Source organism: Budorcas taxicolor, chromosome 16, assembly GCF_023091745.1.
Source record: "Budorcas taxicolor isolate Tak-1 chromosome 16, Takin1.1, whole genome shotgun sequence".
In the NCBI taxonomy this organism is placed as follows: Eukaryota; Metazoa; Chordata; class Mammalia; order Artiodactyla; family Bovidae; genus Budorcas; species Budorcas taxicolor.
The window spans coordinates 31,719,797-31,742,263 of record NC_068925.1 but is presented as its reverse complement, the minus strand read 5'-3'; the positions used below and the strand labels follow the sequence as shown (position 1 = coordinate 31,742,263).

The window sequence follows — 22,467 nt, the reverse complement described above, 5'->3', positions numbered from 1 at the left end:
CGGTGTCTGAACTCGGACTCTATGGTCGTCTGCCCTCTGTGCCTCCTCTCTAGCCGTCCGCGCTCTATGCTCCGCGGTCGCTGGCCGCCGGCCGCCCTCCCGCCTGCCGGGAGGGTTGAGCAGGAGGCGGGGCGGGAAGGCGAGAGGTGTCTCCTCCACCCGACCGGCGGGAGACCTGAGCAACCTCTGTGACAGCTCGTCGGCCGCCATGTCAGCGAGCGGGGCTGGAAACAGATTCGGCGCCCGGCGGTAGCCCTCCTTGCGTCTCCTGTTCCCAGGTAAGGAGAGGAAGAGCGAGATACAAGAGACCGGCCGGCTGGCGGCCGAGGGGAAAGCCTTTGGGACCCCTCTCGTTCCTTCCCCGGCGCTGTCCTCCTCTGGCAGCGCCGCCTCTGCCCCCCGGGTGCGGGGGAGCCCCGTTCCCTCACCTCCGCCCCTTCTCCGCTCCCCTGTTTTCCTCTTTTTCTCTCGCCGCCGTGGCCTCTCCCTGCGCCGCGCGCCCATTTCTCCCTCTCTAGGGCACTCGCGCCGGAGGTCCTCCGTCGCCCGGCTGCCCGCGGAGCCTGCGGCTTCCTCTGCGCTTCTGTTCCTTTTCATTCTGTTGCCCAGTCTCTCCACCTCTGCGGGTGATTTGTATTTTCCTTCATACCTGTTCCCCCCCTCGCCTCACCACTTAGGCTGTCAAGAAGCACCTAGTGCCTCCCTTCCATTCCTCTCTCTGGGCCAATATTTACCTTTGTTTTTATTTTTATTTGCGTGTTGTTAAAGGTGTAAAGTTAAGATTTAAAAAAGAAAAATGTAAAAGCTTAGCATTTCTTCCTAAGCTTGGAAACATTAAGGTCTTAGAATGCTTATGTTGTTGCTTTTGTAAACTTAGTCCAACACATCTTACTGTGGAATGCAATTTAAAAGAGAGATTCCAAAGACTCTAAAAATAGGATGCCCTAATGGAAAATTTGGCAGTCTTTTTAACCTCTTAGGCAGTGTTAGAAGCCTCAATTCTCTGAGAGTGATTTCAGTGTTTAAGGATTATACTCAAGAGCTTTACCAGCATCACTCTTTCTACCAAGGCAGGAAGCTGCAGGCATCCAACTTCCTATTTTAAAATATGCACCATCCTTTCTGCATACTTTACTGGCCGCGTAATTGACCTTGGCATTTTAAATACACAAGGAAAAGGTTTCTAAGGAATGTATCACTTAGCAAATAGAAGTCTGAGGGTTTACTCAGCTGGTGAATATCAAATGGAGAAGGAATTGATGGCCAACTGTGATCTTTTTCCGATTATAAATTTGTTAGGACAGCACAGAAAGTATCTTCTCAACTCTTGTGGAGCCCTGGGGACCCTTTGGTCTTAATTTTTAAAAATTCTTTTTAAAATGCGATTTTGCCATTGACAGTTCTCTAGAAGTTATTATTCTTGCACCCTCTGAATACCTGAGTGAACAGACCTGCCCCCCCATCCTTTTACTGAGCTGTCCCCTCTCTCCTTATAAAAATATTTTTGTAGATTCAGAAATACACAAGCTCTGGAGGTCTAAATATTGTTAAAATCAAAGCTGAAAGATGTGTTACAGTAAAAGAAGAAATAGTTCACGCACAGTGAATGGTTCAATTTCTCACTTTTAAAATATGCTTTTAAAAATTGTGATAAAAATACTTATCTTAAAATTTGGTTTCTTCATAATATCAGCCCTAGAGAAATTGATGTCACTTTAAATTTTGCTTTTGAGTGGTGTTATTCTCTTCTGATTTTGGAAAAGAGTATTAGGTTATGATAAGTATCTCCCCTTTTATAGTGTTAATAGTGGTTTGTTTGAGGTTGTAGGTGCTTAAACAACACAAGAGACAGAATATTGCATTTTTATTTTTCTGAGATCCCAGTTGCTAGAAATGAAAGAAATGTCTATTTTACTTTAAAGATGAACCTTATAATCAGCATTTAAACCTCCTTTATTAGAAAAACCTTGGTTGTTTATTCCCCATATTATTTTCTTAAGAAGTATAGTTTTTGCAGCTGGTACTATTTTTGCCTTTTTGAAAATATCTCTTTGGTGTCAGGCAAAATGATTCTACTGACTATTTTAAAGTTTTTTCTATTATTATCTCAATTTAACTGATAAAGAAGCCAAAATGCTTCTTTTCTTTTGACTTCTATGTTACCGTTGTGATTGGGAAATGCCAGGTGGTAAAAGTTTGTTGTCAGAATTAAGGCTGTGAGTCTACAGTAGTACTGTCCAATAGAAATACAAGGCATTAGTACACGAGCAATTTTAAGTTTTTTAGTCACATTACCAAAGTAAAAAAGAAATAGGATTAATTTCAACCTGTTTTATTTAATCCTGTATGTATCATTTCAACAAGTGATCTGTTTTAAAAGTTAACAATGAGATATTTTACATTCTTTCATACTGAGTCTGTGAAATTTCATGTGTATTTTACATTTACAGTACATTTGAATTCTGACTAGTTACTGGTCTTAGTTTGTGGCTAAGACCTTATTGGCTAGCATATTATCTATAGGATTTCTGTGTGATTCTTAAGATGTTTTCTTATCCTAAGAGTCTGGGGTAAATTCTAAAAATCCTTTTCCTGAAGTGTTAGGATGTTCAAACTGAGATGATTCTAAGCAGGATGAAGGTCCTGGAGGGTCTCTTCCTCTTAGTGTTGACTGTGTTAATACTGAGGAAGATGAACAGGTTGCCCTGTGCTTGTTTAGTGAGGGTCATAAGATGTATAGAGTGCTCAGTCATTTCCTGGGGTGTCGTTGTTACAGTTATTTACATCTGCATGTCAACAATGTGTCAAGGAACTGTGTGAGTCTTTGTCTACTAAGTCTGTTGGCATTAAGCAGGGAGAACCTGAAGACATACCAGAAGTTTGAACTTTATGGTGAACAGGTAGAATATCTGCTGTTGGAGACTTGCTCTGAAGCAGTTTCAGGTATGGCTAAGAGTTTTGTGTATGTGCTTCTCTGCATGATGGTGTTATCAAAGGAAAGATAAAATCTTGTTAGCAAAAATTAGGAAGGAAGAGGGAATGTTTTTTAACTCCCAAACACTGGGAGTAGTAGCAAAACACAAATGTGTATGGTGGTTTGGGTAAACTATAAAAGAAATATGGCAGTTTTTAGAGAACGCTACTGACATACTGACTAGGAATGTGTTTTAACTTGTTTTTGCAACAGAGATGGTGATTTACATGGAATGCCAATTGTTCAGAGCTGTTAGGACTGAAAGATAGCCCTGTTGGAAGGGTAACTGCAGCTCACAGACTTCTGTGGGTTACTATGACCCTTCATGGTTCTTATCCTGATGTCTGTATTCTGTTAAACTTTCCTAAATACTATTTTAGCTGCACGGTTTTACATTTACACTTAATGTCAAAATGTTCTTCAGGGATTAATTAGTATTCATTGTAATTTAATGTGAGAAACTTGCCTCCTCCACAACTTTTATGGTATAAATAAATCCTAAATTACTTGATCAGTAAACAGATTCCTTCTGTAAAAGCTAGTCAGTATAGACCTAGCACAGTGTTGGCAGTGTGTGCAGTATTAAAGGATCAAGGACAGATTTGGGCAAGGGCTAGTTACTGGTTGTTGCTTGTTTCATGAGAGGTGCATGCATGTTATGTAGGAAAATGTAGCATTTTCAATTGTTTTTAAATATAGGTGGCTATCCGTTGCTACCATTTTAGTTGGATAAGAGGAAATACACTGTTTTGTTCCTACAAATTAGCCTTAGCTAATTTTTCTTTAGTTAGTTAAGAAGGAGTAATTGATAGTCTGGCAATTTGCATTTTTTTTTCCAGTTTTGTTTATTTTTGGCTGTGCTGGGTCTTCGTTGCTTTTCTCTAGATGTGGCAAGCTGGGGCTGCTCTCTAGTTGTGGTGCGTGGGCTTAGTTGCCCCGTGGCATGTGATATCTTCCTGGATCAGGGATTGAACCTGTATCCCCTGCATTGGTAGGCAGATTCTTAACCACTGGCCCACCAGTGAAGTCCTGCAAGTTTTTTAAAAACCTCAATTTAAGTGGCCTCTACGAGGATTATATTTTTATTGAGAAGTTCTACATTCATATCTCATTCATGAGAAGTCATACATTCAATAATCTGTCTCAGTGCTCTTATGAATGTGTTCTTTTGTTTAGGGCCTTGAAGATTCTTGTGAATATAGGCTTCTCTTTATTTATGGATCATTCCTTTGGGGGGAAATTATATTTCCTTTGAACCAAGGGATACTTTTTAAAAATGCATTTGAAATAACTATTTTGTAATATTCTTTAATAAAAAGTAAAAAAAAATCATATCTGAACAATTTTCAAAAAAAATACATCATTAAAAAGTTCTGAATCTTACAACAGCTTGAGATTTCTTAAATTGTTTTAGTCACAGTTTTCAGATTCTGCTCTTTACCATATTTGGAGATGGAAACTTTTTGCCTTTATATGACTTCCTCCCTGCCATCTCTTAGGGCTCCCCCACCCCCCCCACCCCCGCCCGCTGACCCCCACCCCCGTTCATCATCATTAGCCATGTGGAGAGGAAAGGTAGTGTGTGTTTGTCAAAATACAGCTCAAGATTATTTTTCCCTTTGACTGTAGGACAGATTTTTTAAAAGTGACAGATTTAGTCATTTTCATTAACATTGGAGCATTTGATATTTTAATTGACTGTACATAAGAGATTTTAAGGATTTCCTTGGTAGCTCAGATGGTAAAGAGTCTCCCTGCAGTGCAGGAGACCTGAGTTCTATCCCTGGGTTGGGAAGATCCCCTGGAGAAGGAAATGGCAACCCACTCAGTATTCTTGCCTGGAAATTCCCATGGAGAGAGGAGGTTAGCAGTCTACAGTCGATGGAGTCGCAAAGAGTCGCACAAGACTGGGCAACTTCACAAGAGATTTTAGGAATTAACAGTATCTTGTGATTCAGTTCAGTTGCTCAGTTGTGTCTGACTCTTAGCGACCCCATGGACTGCAGCACACTAGGCTTCCCTGTCCATCCCCAACTCCCAGAGCTTGTTCAAACTCATGTACATTGAGTCAGTAATGCCATCCAACCATCTAATCCTCTGTCATCCCCTTCTCCTCCTGCCCTCCATCTTTTTCAGCATCAGGGTCTTTTCCAAGGAGTCAGTTCTTTGCATAAGGTGGCCAAAGTATTGGAGTTTCAGCTTTGCATCAATCCTTCCAATGAATATTCAGGACTGATTGCCTTTGGGATGGACTGGTTTGATCTCCTAGCAGTCCAAGGGACTCTCAAGAGACTTCTCCAACACATAGTTCAAAAGCATCAATTCTTTGCTGCTCAGCTTTTTTTATAGTCCAACTCTCACATCCATACATAACTACTAGAAAAACCATAGCTTTGACTAGATGGACTTTTGTTGGCAAACTAATGTCTCTGCTTTTTAATATGCTATTTAGGTTGGTCATAACTTTTCTTCCAAGGAGCAAGCGTGTTTTAATTTCATGGCTGCAGTCACCATCTGCAGTGATTTGGGAGCCCAAAAAGATACAGTCTGTCACTGTTTCCCCATCTATTTGCCATGAAGTGATGGGACCGGATGCCATGATCTTAGTTTTCTGAATGTTGAAAACTCATCAAGAGGCTCTTTAGTTCTTCTTCACTTCCTGCCATAAGGGTGTGTCATCTGCATATCTGAGAGTGATATCTCTCCTGGCAATCTTGATTCCAGCATGTGCTTCACAGGCCAGCATTTTGCATGATGTACTCTGTGTCTAAGTTAAATAATCAGAGTGACAATATACAGCCTTGACGTACTCCTTTCCAGATTTGGGACCAGTCTGTTGTTGCATGTCTAGTTTTAACTGTTACTTCTTGACCTGCATACAGATTTCTCAGGAGGCGGGTGAGGTGGTCTGGTATTCCCATCTCTTGAAGAATTTCCTGTTTGTTGTGATCCACACAGTCAAATGCTTTGGCATAGTCAGTAAAGCAGAAGTGGTTATTTTTCTGGAACTCTCTTACTTTCTTGTAATCGCCATACCTATTAAATCCTCTTATGAAAACACTGATTTTTTTAGGAAAACTACTACCTGAATAAATAATTATATTTTTTCTATGTTTGCTGCATCTTGAAAACCCAGTGAATTGGGTGGCTGTGGTTTTGTAATTTGAATGAAGGCAAACAACCATTTTGAAGAGCCTTTTATGTTATAGATTTTTAGGTAAATAGTTTCCTTAAAATATGTGAACTTTATAATAACAGGAAGAATGCTGTTGTTCCTGGATATTGGAGAGCATACCAGTTGTATTTTTAATTTATGCATGCATTGTTTTTCTTGTTCACTGTTTCTCTCTTCTGCAGGTATTAACAGTGTACAGATAAATCTTAAAAGTGATTATTGAATGAACTGAAACATTTTCCTTTAAGATTTTTCAGCAAGGACTTATTTTTGTCAACTTGCATTCTATTTATTGAATCCTCATGGAGTTTTTTTTCCCTGTTTATGAAGCACCAAAGATTAGATTTTTCTTTTTTCTACTGTGGGCATGAAAAGGTTTTCTTAAGTCAGGTCTCAGAAGGATTTATAGCAGGTAACAGAGTTGATTTCCTCTCTCCTGTTCAACCCAAATTAAAAGAGGAATGGAATTTTGTAGAAACTCTGCTGATTAGAAAACTGCAAAGTTTAGTTTCCTGAGGAAAAGACTTTATGTCCATTTGTGACTTCTTAATCTAAAATCAGTCATTAGGGTTTATTTTCTTCAACAGTTTACAAAGTAATCACTAGGTTCCTTTTGCTTCAGTAGCTAAAAAAAAAAATTGTTCTGGAGTTCTTTGTCATTCCAGTTAGAGTTTATACCTATAGCATTGCATCAGCACTGTAAAGAGCCAAAATGAGAAGCAAGGTCATGTGACTTCTTTGATCATATAATTAAATGTTTTGTAAGATGCAATGGTTTGTCTTATTAGTCTTACAGTTGAACTCTAGTTTAAAACTGACCTAATAGGTCTTATGTCAACCAAAGTTCATATTTTTGCTAGCCAGAGAAAGATTTCAAATTAACCTAAAGTAAACTATTTAATTCAGGAGATTTTTTTTTGTTATATCACTTACCCTCTTGATTAATTATAATTTTGTGGATTTTGATGCCTACAGCCTTTTTGTCCTCTTTCAGCTGCTTACCTGGGGAAAACCTAGGGATTCCCTAGTAAATCATGACAGGTCTTTGTTGCTTGAAAATATGGCTTACCTTCCCTGACAGCCTCCAAGAGTAAATGTGTGTGTGCAGAAACTTATGAGCAAAAATTCTGCTTCAGAAACACTTACCTATGGTGATGAAACAGATGTTCTACAGCTGTCTTAAAATGACAGTTGCCATGTACCTGTATAAAATTTTGCATAAAACTGTATATTTTGCTGGAGAGTTTTCATTTTGTTCCAGTGCTTCGGAGTGTGTAAAAAAATATCCAGAATAAATATCTCCTCTAGTTTATTTTGCCTAACTTCACCATTTGATTTTTTTCCTATTGTCTTCCATGTAAAGTTCAAAAGTCAGAATAGGTCATGGTTTAGTATAACGTTGGTGGTGGGGGTGGGAGTGGGTAGGTGGTAGGAATACAACAAATTTTACTCCTTTCTTTTTTCCTCTCTTTCTTCTCTATTACAGAAGTGATTGTGCTCCGGTGGGGGTGGGGGGGTGGGGGGCGGAGAGGGCAGGGGGAAGGAAGCTAAATTTTAATTTAAGGAAAACATGGTTTTTCAAAAATTAGTGTTTTTTCCTATAATGAACGTTGAACAGAAGCTTTAATTTAGCAGTCAGAATTCATTGATCTCTCTTGTCCTAGCTCTGATGCCTGGTAGACTTGCCAGGAAGAATCTTTGAGTACAAGCGGTAGCAGTATGGCTTGGGAAATGAGTTCTTGGGGCAAGAAATAGTGAGTGACTTTATTCAGAAAGCCAACAACTGAAGAGGTGATGGACTAGTGTTCCAAAGAACCATTCCTCCAGTTAGAGGTCAGGCTTCTTTTTACCGAAAGGAGTGTGCCTGTAGTTGGTTGCTGGGAACTTCTCGGTGCGGAAATCCTTTGCTCTTGCAGCTTTCCAGGTAGCCAGTCACAGTGTTCCTATAAACCGCCAGCCAGACAGATGTTATTTTTTATCCCTATGTGAACAGAAAAGTGTTTTACCTGTAGAGATCAGAGTCTTGAGATTAGGCTCTCCTGTATGTTTTAGGCTATTGGCAACATTCTAAACTTCTGGCAAAAAACAATAGATTACCAAGAGTTAAAGGAGAAGAAATAGATCCAATAAGATGTCAGATTTGTTCTTCCCTATCACACCGGGAAACGTTGCACTAATATGAGACAGTGCTAGAAATATATGCACATGTATTTTTCATTCATTATGTATATAATTCATTTATTTATTTGGCTGTGCCCTGCAGCCTATGGGATCTTAGTTCCCCAGTCAAGGACTGAACCTGGGCCCTCAGTAGTTAAACCACTCAGGCCTAACTAACTAGTGGACTGCCAAGGAATTCCTGCTAGAATAACTTTAATAGTGTCTCTTTTGTCATATGTGTTTCCTTTAGGGGATATTCTCCACTGAAATAAAATATCTTGGGGAAAAATCATATTCTATCAGCAGTCTTTCAAAGCATTCCAAGTTATCTTCCTCTGAGACAGATTTTTTTCTGTACTGGTTGGTTTTTTTTTTATTATTTTCTAAGAATTTCTTACCTAGAATAAGCTGCCTTACTCTGGAATTTTTTTTCCCCCAAACCTGCATCATCATATTTCTCTTGAATGGCTGATGGTGAGAAGGCATGTTCACTTTTACACCTACCTCCATTCTTGCCTTCCTATTAACTTTTGGTAGGCTGCAGATATAAATTAGCATGTCACCGTTGTGTCCCATCACAGTAAGAATTAATACCATTAATGTTTACTTAGATATTTTATTATAGGAGAGGAAAACAGTATCTACCTATTTGACATGGATACAATATAATCTCTGGAAACAGTCAGAGTTTTTTAACCTTGGGTCCAAGAACAGGCTTCAAGGGGTCTGTGCGCCACCTGAAATAACTCTCATAACTTAATGGTAGTATATGTGCATTTTCTTTTTTTTTAATGTGTAGTTTTCTGAGGAGACATTTCTTAGCTTTTGTCAGATTCTTCAAAGGGTCCAAGACCCTGAAGAGGATAAGACTCACAGAATTAATTTGAGCTTGGTTATAAATTGCTAATCCTTATAAGCAGCTATAGTTTTATAAACATTCCTATATATACACTCAGAATCAGGATAAAGGAAAGCTGCATTTTATGAGGCTCCCCTACCCAGTGAGAGGAATGCATTCACAGATAGGTTGATTATATATACGCATGCTCCTGATGAAGTAGAAAAACATAAGAAACTGGGTACAATTAGAAAGATTACCCTTGAACAGCAGATAGAAACATTGTACTACTGAGATAAGAAGGGGAAATAACTGATTACCAACTGACATCTGGTAACTTCTGTTTACCTGTGGCCCAGTTGAGACTGCTTTGCTAGGAATAGGAAGAGGACTGGAGGGCAGTGATGAAGGTTAGTGTCTCTTTGGGGATGTGGTTCTGGGGCTGATTGGGTAAGGATGTCTGGCCAGCGTTGAGGCTGCACCTGATGTTGGAAGGATACTGCTTTTATAGTTTCCAATCTGCATAGTTATGATTTTCTTTAGCAGCCTGGGTATAAGAGCAGAGAAGATGGTCAGGTTGATCAGGCCTGGGGTTTATAGGGTGGGTGCAGTAGACGTATAAGATAACAAAGGAAGTAGCTAGAGATGATACATAAATTCAGTGCTTGAAAAGAAAGAATGCCAGGAGTCTGACTAATGTTTAAAAAAAAATGCAGGAGTCTGGAGTTTTCAATTTGTTTTTTAATAATTTAATTTTGTTCTTTTTTTTCTTTTCGCTTTGTCCATGATGCATTATTTGGCGGAATCTCAGTTCCCCAAGTAGGAACTGAACCCAGGCCTTGGCAGTGAAAGCCGAGAATCCTAACCACTTGGCCACAAAGGAACCCCTGAGTCTGGAGTTCTTGATGTGGTTGAACTGGGTGATGGTAGTGAGGTAATGACAGTAAAGACTGAGAGTTAGAAAGAATAGGAATTTAGAACCAGACAATGGGATATTGGTAGTTGGAGATATGGAGACTCATCTGAGATGAATACAGTGTTTTGATGCACAGTAAAATCTAAGACTAGAGTGACAGTTGCTAAACTGACCAGACAATAATGTCATTATAGATTTTTGAGGCATAAAGAAACATGCATTCCATAAGTCTGTTAAGTCACTGTTTTTCCTATATAGAACACAAAGATAGTATATTCTTTTTTAAAATTTTATTAGTATTTTTAAATTAATTAATTTTTATTGGAGTATCATTGCTTTTCAAAGGTAGTGTTTTCTGAACAGTAATCTGCCTCTGGCTTATGAGAGAAAACCTTAATTAAAAGTAAACATATCAGCCTAAACTCATTTTGAAATTTCATAACTTCTGAAATGATAGAATTAATAAATTTTTACCTTTTCCTAGCTCAGGTTTATAATTTTAAAATACTGTTAAAATGGTTTTGTTCTTTATTCTAGTTGAATTGATAGGTTGATTTTAATTTACTGATATCCATTTGAACCTGCACATTAAAATGTCCATATACGCTTTGGTGAATAGTTTTGAAATATGGTAGCTTGTCAATGACCTTGAACCTAGCATTAGTTCCTGTTAGTTCATTGGCTAATGTTTGAGCTGGGTGTTCTTTGGAAGGACTGATGTTGAAGCTGAAACTCCAATACTATGGCCACCTGATGCGAAGAGCTGACTCATTGGAAAAGACCCTGATGCTGGTAAAGATTGAGGGCAGGAGGAGAAGGGGACGACAGAGGATGAGATGGTTGGATGGCATCACTGACTCGATGAACATGGGTTTGGGTGGACTCCGGGAGTTGGTGATGGACAGGGAGGCCTGGTGTGCTGCTGTTCATGGCATTGCAAAGAGTCAGACACAACTCAGTGACTGGACTGAACTGAGCCCATCGGTGATCAGCATTATACTAAGTACTGTGTGAAATGCAGTAAAAATGAGCCCTTCCATCAAAACATTTGATGAAAAGTGCAAGTCTCAAATATATATAGGTAATTTTTTAAGAAAAGGAAGGAAATTTACATGAAAACCATTTTTGGTTTTGTCTAACTTATAGTTAATTTACTAAATATTTTGTAGAATTTATTTCCTCATTTTTCCAGAATTTTAAATGCAACATTTTTGACCTACGGTTTGGTAAACATAATAGGGAAAAGTTATGTAACAGTTTAGATGAATTCATTTCTAAGATCTGTAGTGTTCCACCATAGAGGTTTCTACTTTGTGCCCTTGAGAACTGGCTTTGTAGGAACTCCTGTGTCTGTAGGTTATATATCCAGTGATTATATGCTGCTCTAAAATAGGGTCTTAAGGCAATGAGAGTCCTTTGAGATAGTGGATAAAAGCATTTCCAAAAGAAAAAAACACACACACACACGTTTATTACATGATATAATGCATGTTAAAGTGACTGCTTTTCTCAGTGTTAAGCACACAGAGCACTTAGTAAATTGGTTGTTTTGTTTTTAATTTGCTAAACTTTGTGATAACCTTGTATTTATTTGGATTATTTGTAGAGAGGTGAACAGTATTAATATATTGATTCACTGTGTAGCATTCTTAGGAGTTATAAAAAAATGTGTCCTTGATTCAGTGGTTTAATGTTTTTCTTGAATAGAAAAAATATTGTGTGTTAAATATACAGAAATACAGAAAGGAACACAGAAAACAAATACAGCAAAATACAGAAAAGTGAAAAAAAAATTGTACTCCCATCAGCCAACAGCAAGAACTGTGAACATTTCTGTATATGTACTTTCAGTGTCCCTGGAGTATGTGTAGGCATAGTTGAGATCATATTTATGATTTTAAGTTATATTTATTATAGATTCACAATGTGCACATTTTGTGGTATTGTAACATTTAGGGTATAAGCTAATTTATTTAATCATTCCCCTGAAAGTGAAAGTCACTCAGTCGTGTCTGACTCTTTGTGACTTACAGTCTATGGAATTCTTTAGGCCAGAATATTGGAGTGGGTAGCCTTTCCCTTCTCCAGGGGATCTTCCCAACCCAGGGATCAAACCCAGGTCTCCCGCATTGCAGGCAGATTCTTTATCAGCTGAGCCACAAGGGAGGCCCAAGAATACTGGGGTGGGTAGCCTAGACATTCTCCAGCGGATCTTCCCGACCCAGGAATCAAACCTGGGTCTCCTGCATTGCAGGTGGATTCTTTACCAACTGAGCTATCAGGAACATGTTATGAAATTGTTTTTTGATAAATTGTGCCAGTTTATATTCTAACTGAAAAGCATGTGACAGTGCCTATATTTCAATAGAAGATTGTTGTTGTTTAGTCACTAATCGTGTCTGACTCTTCTGCAACCCCATGGACTGTAGCCCTCCAGGAGCCTCAGGCTCTCAAGAGAAGCCTGGAAGGCTACAGTCCATGGGGTTTCAAAAGTGTCAGACCCGACTTCGCAACTAAACAACAACAGAGGGCAATGTGAGTTGAAAAGGCAACTTCAGTAGGCCTCTAGCTGCTTCTTATACTTTTCCCATGCAGCCAACCTATCATACTCATTTTCCTCTAAGAACTCCTAGTCTTTGTATCTGTACTACAGTGCCTGTCCTAGCCCGCCTCTCTTTATTGTCCATCTGTCTAATTTTTCCTTCTTAGTCCTTGTTTCAATCTTTTCTCCTCTGTCTTTTCCTGTATGGGAGGCCTACCCAGCCAGAACAACAGAGCAGAGCAGTCTGTTTTCTGCTGGCAGGGTCACTCAAGAGAGAAGGATGGCTGAGACAGTTAAGCTTAGGTATTAACAAATTTCCAAACTGATAAATCAGTTTACCTCCCCAGAGATGAATCCAAAGGAAGACATCAGGGGTGAGGGAAGCTTCTTCATAACTCTCAGTATTTACAGTAACCTTGCCACATTCTTAGTGATTAAAAAACATATATTAGCATATGTTCAATGCCTTAAAAAAATTTTTTTTTCTGAGGACAAAAATAATAAGACTGACAGCTCAATAAATAATAATCCACTTAAAAATTGGGCAGAGGATCTGAATAGACATTTCTCCAAAAACACAAATGACCAATAAATACATGGAAAGATGTTCAACATCATTAGCCGTCAGGGAAATGCAAATCAAAACTATGTATACTACTTCATATCTTTAGATAAAAAAATTGTAACCTTGTACATTGCTGGTAAGAATGTAAAATGGTAGGCCCTCTGTGGAAAATAGTATGATGCCTTCTCAGAAACTTAAACATCAAATTAGCATATGACTCATAATTCCATTCCTAGGTACATACTGAAAAGAATTGAAAACATATGTTAAAAAAACAACCCAAAAGCTTATATAGGAATGTTTGTAGCAACATTATTCATAATAGCCAGATAGTAGAAACAACCCAAATATCCATCAACTGAAGAATAGATAAAGTGGTAAACCAATATAATGGAATGTTATTTGGCAATAAAAGAAATGTAGTATTGATAATATGCTACAACATAGATGTACCTTGGAAAATATTATGCTAAGTGAAAGATGACAGTTATGAAAACCACATATTATATGATTCTCTTGATACGAAATATTCAGAATGGATTGATCATAGAGAAAGAAAGTAGACCAGTGGTTGCCTAGAGCTGGCTGGGAGAGCTGAGAGAATGGAAAGTGACTTCTAATGGGTATGTGGGGATTGGAGAGCAGGGAGGTTCTTTTTGGAATGATGAAAATGTCCCAAAATTTATTGTGACATGTGTGCACAGCTTTGTGACTATACTGAAAACGGTGGACTCGTACGTTTTAAATGTGTAAGTTCTGTGGTATGTGAGTGATATCTCAATAAAGCTATCATTTAAAAGTTCAGTTGGAAAAAAATGCATGTTTATCACAGAGAATGTATAAAACATAGAGATTTACAAAAAGAAAAAAATTGTTAGAATTTAAACATTTTCCTATTTTCATTTTTATGATAAGATAAAATGCTGCTGCTGCTGCTGCTAAGCCGCTTCAGTTGTGTCCGACTCTGTGCAACCCCATAGATGGCAGCCCACCAAGCTCCTCTGTCCCTAGGATTCTCCAGGCAAGAACACTGGAGTGGGTTGCCATTGTCTTCTTCCAAAAGAAAATAGCATAAGCTTATTCAAGATCATCATGAACACTGCCATAAAACAACTTTCTGCTATGGGATTTCAGTGCTCAGATTTCTTTTTATAATCGTGGGGTAAAATTAATAAGTTACATCTTTGGAGCAACATTATAGCATGTTGCAAAAACAAAGGTTTCTCAGTAGTTAGTAGAGAAAACTGGTGGGAAAGCTGAGTCTTAAGGTGCTCATGGTAAATAGAGGTGCTGAACTTGAAGGAACCTGTGTTATCACAGTTAATACCAAATTCAGGTTATGAACAGACATTTAATTTTTGCAGAGCAGCATCATACATCATAATAAATTAATGTTAATATTATTGGTGTTTTTGTTGCTTGTATTAATTTCAAATTTTGTTTTGGTTTAATAATTGTATGGAGTTAGAAACACATAATTCTCTTTTTACATCTTTTAATTTTAAGTAAAAGTAATTTGTCAGTTCATAAGGACTACCATAATTATATCTTTTAATAGCCATTCAAGAGGAATAATGGCATAAATAGAATTAAAAGGCCTATGATTTTATTGCTGAAGAAATGAAGGCTCAGAGGGGTTTCTTGCTCAAGCTTTTCAAACAAGTTTAGGGCTTGGTTAGAATTCAGATGTCAGTATTTATAGCCTAATTTTTTTTCTCATATGCTTTTATCACTTTTTTCTTTTGACTTATTCTCAATTATTATTGCCTTCTCCTGTGATTTCTTTCTTTCATATATGCTTTGTCACCTCAAATAGAGTACTTTTGGACACAAATTACACCTCAGTTCTTTTTGTCCTATGCTCCTGTTCACCCCGCTCCACCCTGCTCCACCTGCAGTGTACACTGCACTGAGCCTGGTGTTAGATAATTAGTTGGCTCTCAGTAGGTGTTAATAAAGGGCTTTAACTTTGCCTTCTGGGAGCCATGGAAACTTGGCCTTCAAAATTCAAGCTTGGGCCAGAGTGCAAACCTTTGGAAGTCTTGTTCTAATATGGAGCAAATATAGTAACACTTTTTCCGTAAAATACTGATTTTGGGTTTGTTTGTTTTTTTTTCTGGTCACACTGAACCAGCCCTCTCAGCAATGAGAGCGAGGAGTCCTAACCACTGGCCACCAGAGAATTCTCTTAATTCAGTACTTAGCTTTTTAGAAGCTATCCTACCCTCTGTTGTTGATGGATCATAGCAAAGTTGTAGGTTTTTTTTAAATATTGCTAAGTTGGACATCTTCCTTTTAGTACTAAAAGAACATGTACTAAAATGATTCAGGTGCAGATGTTTTTGTGGTTAAAACATCTTAACAATTGGCGTTTCTTATGAAATAAAAATGTAAGCAGTAATCCTGTCGCACTGTTATTATGACTTTGTTGTACCCCCTTCTCCTGCCCCATAGCCTCTTCCCTCTCCTACTTTTACCTCCTTATTCTAATTCTCTTTCTAGACCTTCTGGCCATTCTTCTGGGTCTGACTGAACTAACTTTGGGCCACGGAAACTCAGTAGTAGTCAGGGTGATATCCTGTAATTCATACACTGTTTTATACCCATCATTCAAATTCTCAAACTATATTTATTGCTACTTTCACTTGGACCTCTGAGATTACTCTATTATTTTAGCCTTTTACTTTTAAAATTTCAGGAGAGCCCTATTAGTAAAATAATACATTTTCTTAATTTCAGTAAGAGTGGTCATAATTTTTATTGGAACCAGTTTTATTCCATTTATTTCTTAGGTTTCAATTTGTCTTTTAAATGAGCATAGAAATATCTTTTATGTTTTTCTTTAGTGGAGAAATGCAGTCAAGAATGTGAGAAGATGAAACTTTCAAGTAAAAATTGTTGTTGAAAAAAAGGAAATTCTAGAGTAAAATTAATTTGACTTTGGTCTAGTTCTGTTTGTCTTATCTCTATATTTGAAAGGAACTTAAAACACTTCTTCTATGTTCTTTGAATAGTTAAACCTTATCCTTTAATTTACATAGCATAAAATGAAGGATATGTAATTACAGACTCAAAATTTTCTGGAAAGACAATAAGAGTGGACCCATTTAATTGAATCTTTGCTTTTTGTTCTAATTCATGCTTCTTTTTTTTTTTTTCAGATTTGCTGAATTGCCTTTTATATTTAATCTTTCAATGACAGAAGTGCTCTTTTAGAGTTTCCCCTCTATTTCTGTTTCCTACCAGATAATATTTGTGGGGTCTTTTTTGTTAAATAAAGTTTAAGTATTGAGTGATGTAACCATTTTTCCTAAGTTTATTTCCTTAGGTAAGAGGTAGTGAAAAAGAGACGTTAGTGTTTTAGTTCAACGGAACAATCATTATTTAGCACCTATTATGTGCCTCAGGCTTTGCTATGGTGTTACAAAAGAAGTAACACATTCTCTTGCTTCAGGCACTTGGATTCTACCTTGGGAGATAATATACTTGCATTGGAATAGCTTGTGAAAAAGCCCTAAAGCAATAAATAAGCAAATTTGAGGCAGCACCCACTAAATGGGGGTCCCCAACCCTGTTAGGAATCAGGCCATACACCGGGAGGTGAGTGGGTGAGTAAAAAGCTTCATCTGTATTTACAGCCACATCCCGTCGCCCACGTTATTGTCTGAGCTCCACCTCCTGTAATTAGATTCTCATAGGAATCAGAACCCTACTGAGAATGTGCATGTGAGGGATCTAGGTTGTGAACTCCCGATGAGAATCTAATCTGAAGTGGAGCTGAGGCGGTGATGCTAGCGCTGGGGAGTGACTGCAGATACAGATTCATTAGCAAAGAGGTTAACTGCAGAGACCATAATAAATCGTTTGCAGGCTCATCAAAACTCTTATCAGTGAGTAAGTGGCAAGTGACAATTAAGCCACATCTGGTAGCAGACTCTAAGTCAGAATCCAACACTTATTTTAGTCCATGTGTGGTCTCCCCTTTATTTTGTATACCACTTCCATCCATTTCTTTTTCCCACACTGCACACTTGTCTCACACAATTTTGGGAAGCCCACAATATAACCTTCACCAAAATGAGTGAAAGACAAATGTTGCTGGAGAGCTTCTTTACAAAGGGGGAAAGACCCAATGATGAGACAGCAGAAGACTCTAAGATTGCCAACAAAAAGAAAGCTGCATTTTAAAGAAAATACCAAGAGTCCTATTTAAGTTATGGGTTCATGGCAACAAGTGATTCACATTCTCCAAGCCTGCTTTTTATAATACGTGGCGACTGACTATCCAGTGAAGTCATGAAACCTTCACAACTGCTTTGCCACATGGAGACGAAGCACCCTGCATTAAAGGACAAGCCTTTGGAGATTTTCCAAAGGAAAAAGTGTGAACATGAACAGAAGCAATTATTGAAGGCCACCACTTCATCAAACGTGTCTGCACTGAGAGCATCATTCTTAGTGGCTAACTGCATTACTGAAGCTAAGAAGCCCTTTCCTGTTGGTGAAGAGTTGATCTGCTTGCTGCTTAGGACATTTGTCATGAACTTTTAGAAGAGACTGCCGTTCACAAGATGGCACGTGTTCCTCCTTTGGCTAGTACCATAACTAGACAAACTGATGAAATAGCAGAGGATATCAAGGCATAATTACCAGAGGATTAATGAGTCACTGTGGTACACAATCCAGGTTGACAAGTCTACTGATGTTGACGACAAGGCAACAATGCTTGTTTTTGTGCAAATATTTTTCAGGAGGATGTACATGAGGATATGTTACGTGCACCTTTGTTGCCAGCCAACACCACAGCTGCAGAACTATTCAAGTCTTTGAATGATTACATATCAGGAAATTGGTGATACATGAATTGGTCATTCCATACAGACAGAGCTGCTGCCATGACTGAAACTTTCTGGTTACACTACTCAGGTCACCAAGAGGTTGCTTCTGAATGTGAGTCTATGCACTGTGTCATCCATGCAGAAATGCTAGTTAGCTGAAAAATGTCACCTGAACATAACAACATTTTGCAGGGTGTGATTAAAATGAACACATTTAAGTACATGCCCTTAATTCACGTCTCTTAGCACAGCTCAGTGAGATGGACACAAGAGCACACACGTCTTCTCTTATACACAAAAGTGAGGTGTCTTTATAAAGGAAGATCACTGGCCAGAGTTTTTGAGTTACAAGAGCCACTCCAAAGATTTCTTTTAGAAGCACAGTCACCACTGGCAGTATATTTCAGTGACACAGAATGGGTGGCAAAACTTGATTACTTGTGTGACATAGCCTGCTCAAAGAACTCATTCTTTCACTTCAGGGGAGAACGACAGCGGTGTTCAAGTCAGCAGATACAGTGGCTGCATTCGAAGCCAGACTCTAATTATGGGAGCGATGAGTGAACAATTGGAATTTTTGATATTTTGAACATTTAAAGAGATTTTGAAAGAGATTGAGCCAGGGCTTTCTTTCTCCCAACTGGATGCATTATCACCTGTCTCAGCTTTCAAAAGAGTTTGAGCATTACTCCTCTACCACAAAAGACCCCTGGACTGGGAAGGAATGGCTGCCAGGTGAATCAGTTTTGTCCACTGTAGAAGAGGATCAGCTACTTGAGATTGCAAATGATGGTGGCCTTAAAAGTAGGTTTAAGTCACCTTCAAATCTTCACACGTTCTAGATCAAAGTCAAGGCAGAATATCCTGAGATTTCCACAGAAGCCCTGAAAAGCCTGCTTATATTTCCACTATCCTGTTTTTGTGAAGCAGAGTTTTCTGCAGAGACAGTAACCAAAACAAAATCACAGAGTAGAGTGGACATAAGCAACACAGTTCAGGTGTCACTGTCTCCCATCAGCCCCAGATGGGACCATCTAGTTGCAGGAAAACCAGTTCAGGGCTCCCCCTGATTCGTATTATGGTGAGCTGTATAATCATTTCATGATGTATCACAATGTAATAATAGAAATTCAGTGGACAGTAAATGTACTCGATTCATCCTGAAACCAACCCCCTCACCCCCATCCATGGAAAAATTGTCTTCCATGAACCAGTCCCTGATGCCTAAAAGGCTACACTAGATACTTTTAATAAATACAGTGTTTACTTCATTTAAAAAAAAAAAAGGTCTTTGTAAATGTTTTAGCATAGATCCAGCATAAGCTGTTTCCATCTATGACTGGACTTCTCTAAGGACAAAGAATAAATTTGTATTATATTTATTGTAAATTATATTACAGTTTCCTTTCCTCCTCCTCCTAATTTGTCCCAACTTTTCACCTTCAACAGCTTAGCTCAGATTCTACCTTGTGTGTCGTCATCAGAGGCAGCACAGACTCTCGAGCCTGTCAGCTTAGGTTTAAGTTACAATTCTGACAGCTGTTTGACCTGATAAGTACTTAACCTATCAGTGCTTTGTCTTGCTCACCCATAAAATAGAGGTGCTAATAATAACTACCTAAGAGGATTGTTTTGAGGCTTAATGAATCAGTATATACAGAGCACAGAGTAAGTACTGTATGAGTATTTGCTTTTATTCTCACACTCTGTTGTTACGGTTATTCCTCACAATAAGTGTAATCATTCTATGAAGGCATGTATTTGAACCTAAATATTTTTGGAATTTTATGTTTTTTTTAAATTATGCTTCATAACATCTGTTTTAACATACAAATAGTTCCCACCTCAATTTTTGGAGTCAGTTGATGTTATCAGGAAATGGTCACTTATCATCCTATGAATTTATAGATCCCTGGTTAACTTTTTTTTCCCCTAGTTTTCTCTTTTTCTGTTAAGTATTTATTCATTATGTCTGACTGTACGTTATACACATGTGCTCTCCACTAGCCTGTAAGTTCTTCTCAAGGAAGCATTCTGTCTCAATAGTGATGACAAATGTAACAATTATTCATCACAATGTCATGCATCTTGCTATCATTAGAATTTCATAATTAGTCCATCAAACATTTTAATATTGTGATTCAATTATAAATCATAGCTGGAAGTGCCATCCAACATTATTTCTCCTCAGTAGTTTGGGTGATATCCTGTAATCTACCCACTGTTTTATACTTGGGCTTCCCTGGTGGCTCAGTTGGTAAAGAATCTGCCTGCAGTGTGGGAGACCTGGATTTGATCCCTGGGTTGGGAAGATCCGCTGGAGAAGGGCATGGCAACCCACTCCAGTATTCTTGCCTGGAGAATCCCCGTGGACAGAGGAGCCTGGCAGGCTGCACTCCCATGGTGTCGCAAAGAGTGGCATACAACTGAGCAACTAAGCACATTAAAAATCTCAGTTCAGTTCAGTCGCTCAGTCGTGTCCGACTCTTTGTGACCCCATGAATCGCAGCACGCCAGGCCTCCCTGTCCATCACCAACTCCCGGAGTTCGCTCAGACTCACGTGCATCGAGTCAGTGATGCCATCCAGCCATCTCATCCTCTGTCGTCCCCTTCTCCTCCTGCCCCTAATCCCTCCCAGCATCAGAGTCTTTTCCAATGAGTCAACTCTTCGCATGAGGTGGCCAAAGTACTGGAGTTTCAGCTTTAGCATCATTCCTTCCAAAGAAATCCCAGGGCTGATCTCCTTCAGAATAGACTGGTTGGATCACCTTGCAGTCCAGGGGACTCTCAAGAGTCTTCTCCAACACCACAGTTGAAAAGCATCAATTCTTCAGCGCTCAGCCTTCTTCACAGTCCAACTCTACTATTAAAAATCTACTAAATACTAAATTGTTCTCAGGATTTCCAATACCAAGCTTACACACTGAAGGAGAATGTTCATTCAACAGACAGTTCTTGAGTGGTTTCTTTGCATCTAGCACTAGCCTAGGCACTAGAAAGATGTTTTCAAAAGTGGCAGTGTATGGTAATTAACAGGGCATATTCCAGATTCACATAGATCTCAGTTCAAATCTCAGTCCTGCTTCTTTCTTGCTATCTAAACATTGAGCAAGTTACTCATTTCCTTTTATGTTTCCATGAGAATGAAATGAAAAATAGAAGGATTTCCATGAGAATGAAATAAAATAAGATACGTAAAGTGTTAGTGTAATACCTGGCATTCATTAAATATTGATAAATAATCACGTATAATCAGCAGCTGTTTTAGGACAACAGAATAGGGACAATTATTCAGTAGACTTGGATTTTAACTGCCACATTGGGACAGAAAAGGAGGCCTTAAGTCCAGGCCAAGGAACCTGAACAGGGCTTGGGAACTGAGAGCTGCACACACAGCCAGGACCCTGAAGACCTCAGTTCTCCAGTGATAGATTTAGGGGAAGGGGGCATCTGCCTAGTAGCAAAGAGATGAGGAGTTTTTCTGTCTGTGCCCTGATACTCTGTTGGAAAGTGGCTTCTTTTTGTTTGTAATCATGAGTCTATTAACTCTGAAGTTTGAGGTTTATATTAATGCTTTCCTCAGTTAAGAATTAATGCAATAATTGGCCCTGGCTGGTAACATAACCAGGGATACCTGGCAAAAGCTAAAGCAGTCTGGAAGAGGTGATCCTTAAATCTGCCTATGCAAGGTCCCTACAGAGCAGCTTGTTCAAAATCACAGAATAATTCGCCAGGGTTAACAGTCGATAGAAACAACAAACAATAGATTCAGATTCCTAAGAATGAGTATTTTCTCTATAATTATATACTTAAAATATTTTAATAAAATTAATAAAATGGGATAAAAAGGAAAATGGTGCTGTCAAAAAGTTGAAGATATTTTAAGTAGTATGGTATGACTTCTAAAAATAAAAACCACAAAAACTGAGCGAACAAATTAAGCAACAAATTTTATACAGCTGAAGAAAGAAGTAGTTCACTGGATGATACGTGAAGTTTGATTTGGAATTCAGCCCCCAATCTCAATACAAAAATATAAAGAGAAATTAGAAAAGAGTCAGTGATGTAGGTCATACAGTAAGGAAATCTAATGTACATCAAATAGTAATTTTTTTCTTTTCTTGATTTAGTTTTTAATTGAAGGATAATTGCTTTACAAAATTTTGTTTTTGCCAAATCTCAACATGATTCAGCCATAGGTATACATATATCCCCTTTCTCTTGAACCTCCCTCCCATCTCCATCCCTATCCCACCCTCTAGGTTATTGCAAGAATACCTTCTATGCATAAATAAAATACGTGTTTGTTGTATTCTCTCTTAGAATCATTACCTTCACATTTTACACTAATCTAGCATTTGTTTTTCTTGACTTTGTTTTTATATTCTTTTCATTGTGTTACATAGGGCTTCTCTGGTAGCTCAGCTGGTAAAGAATCTGCCTGCAATGCAGGAGACC

The 22,467-nt window shown here is 38.4% G+C and overlaps 1 protein-coding gene across 1 annotated transcript in view; it reads left to right on the top strand.

The window, feature by feature from the left end:
- Window positions 1-169: 169 nt before the first annotated feature.
- CNST (consortin, connexin sorting protein) overlaps window positions 170-22,467 on the top strand; it is an 85,960-nt gene continuing 63,662 nt past the window's right edge. Inside the window, exon 1 of the mRNA XM_052654016.1 lies at window positions 170-278. The gene's annotated coding sequence lies outside the window, so the exon portion shown is untranslated. The remainder of the gene's footprint in view (window positions 279-22,467) is intronic.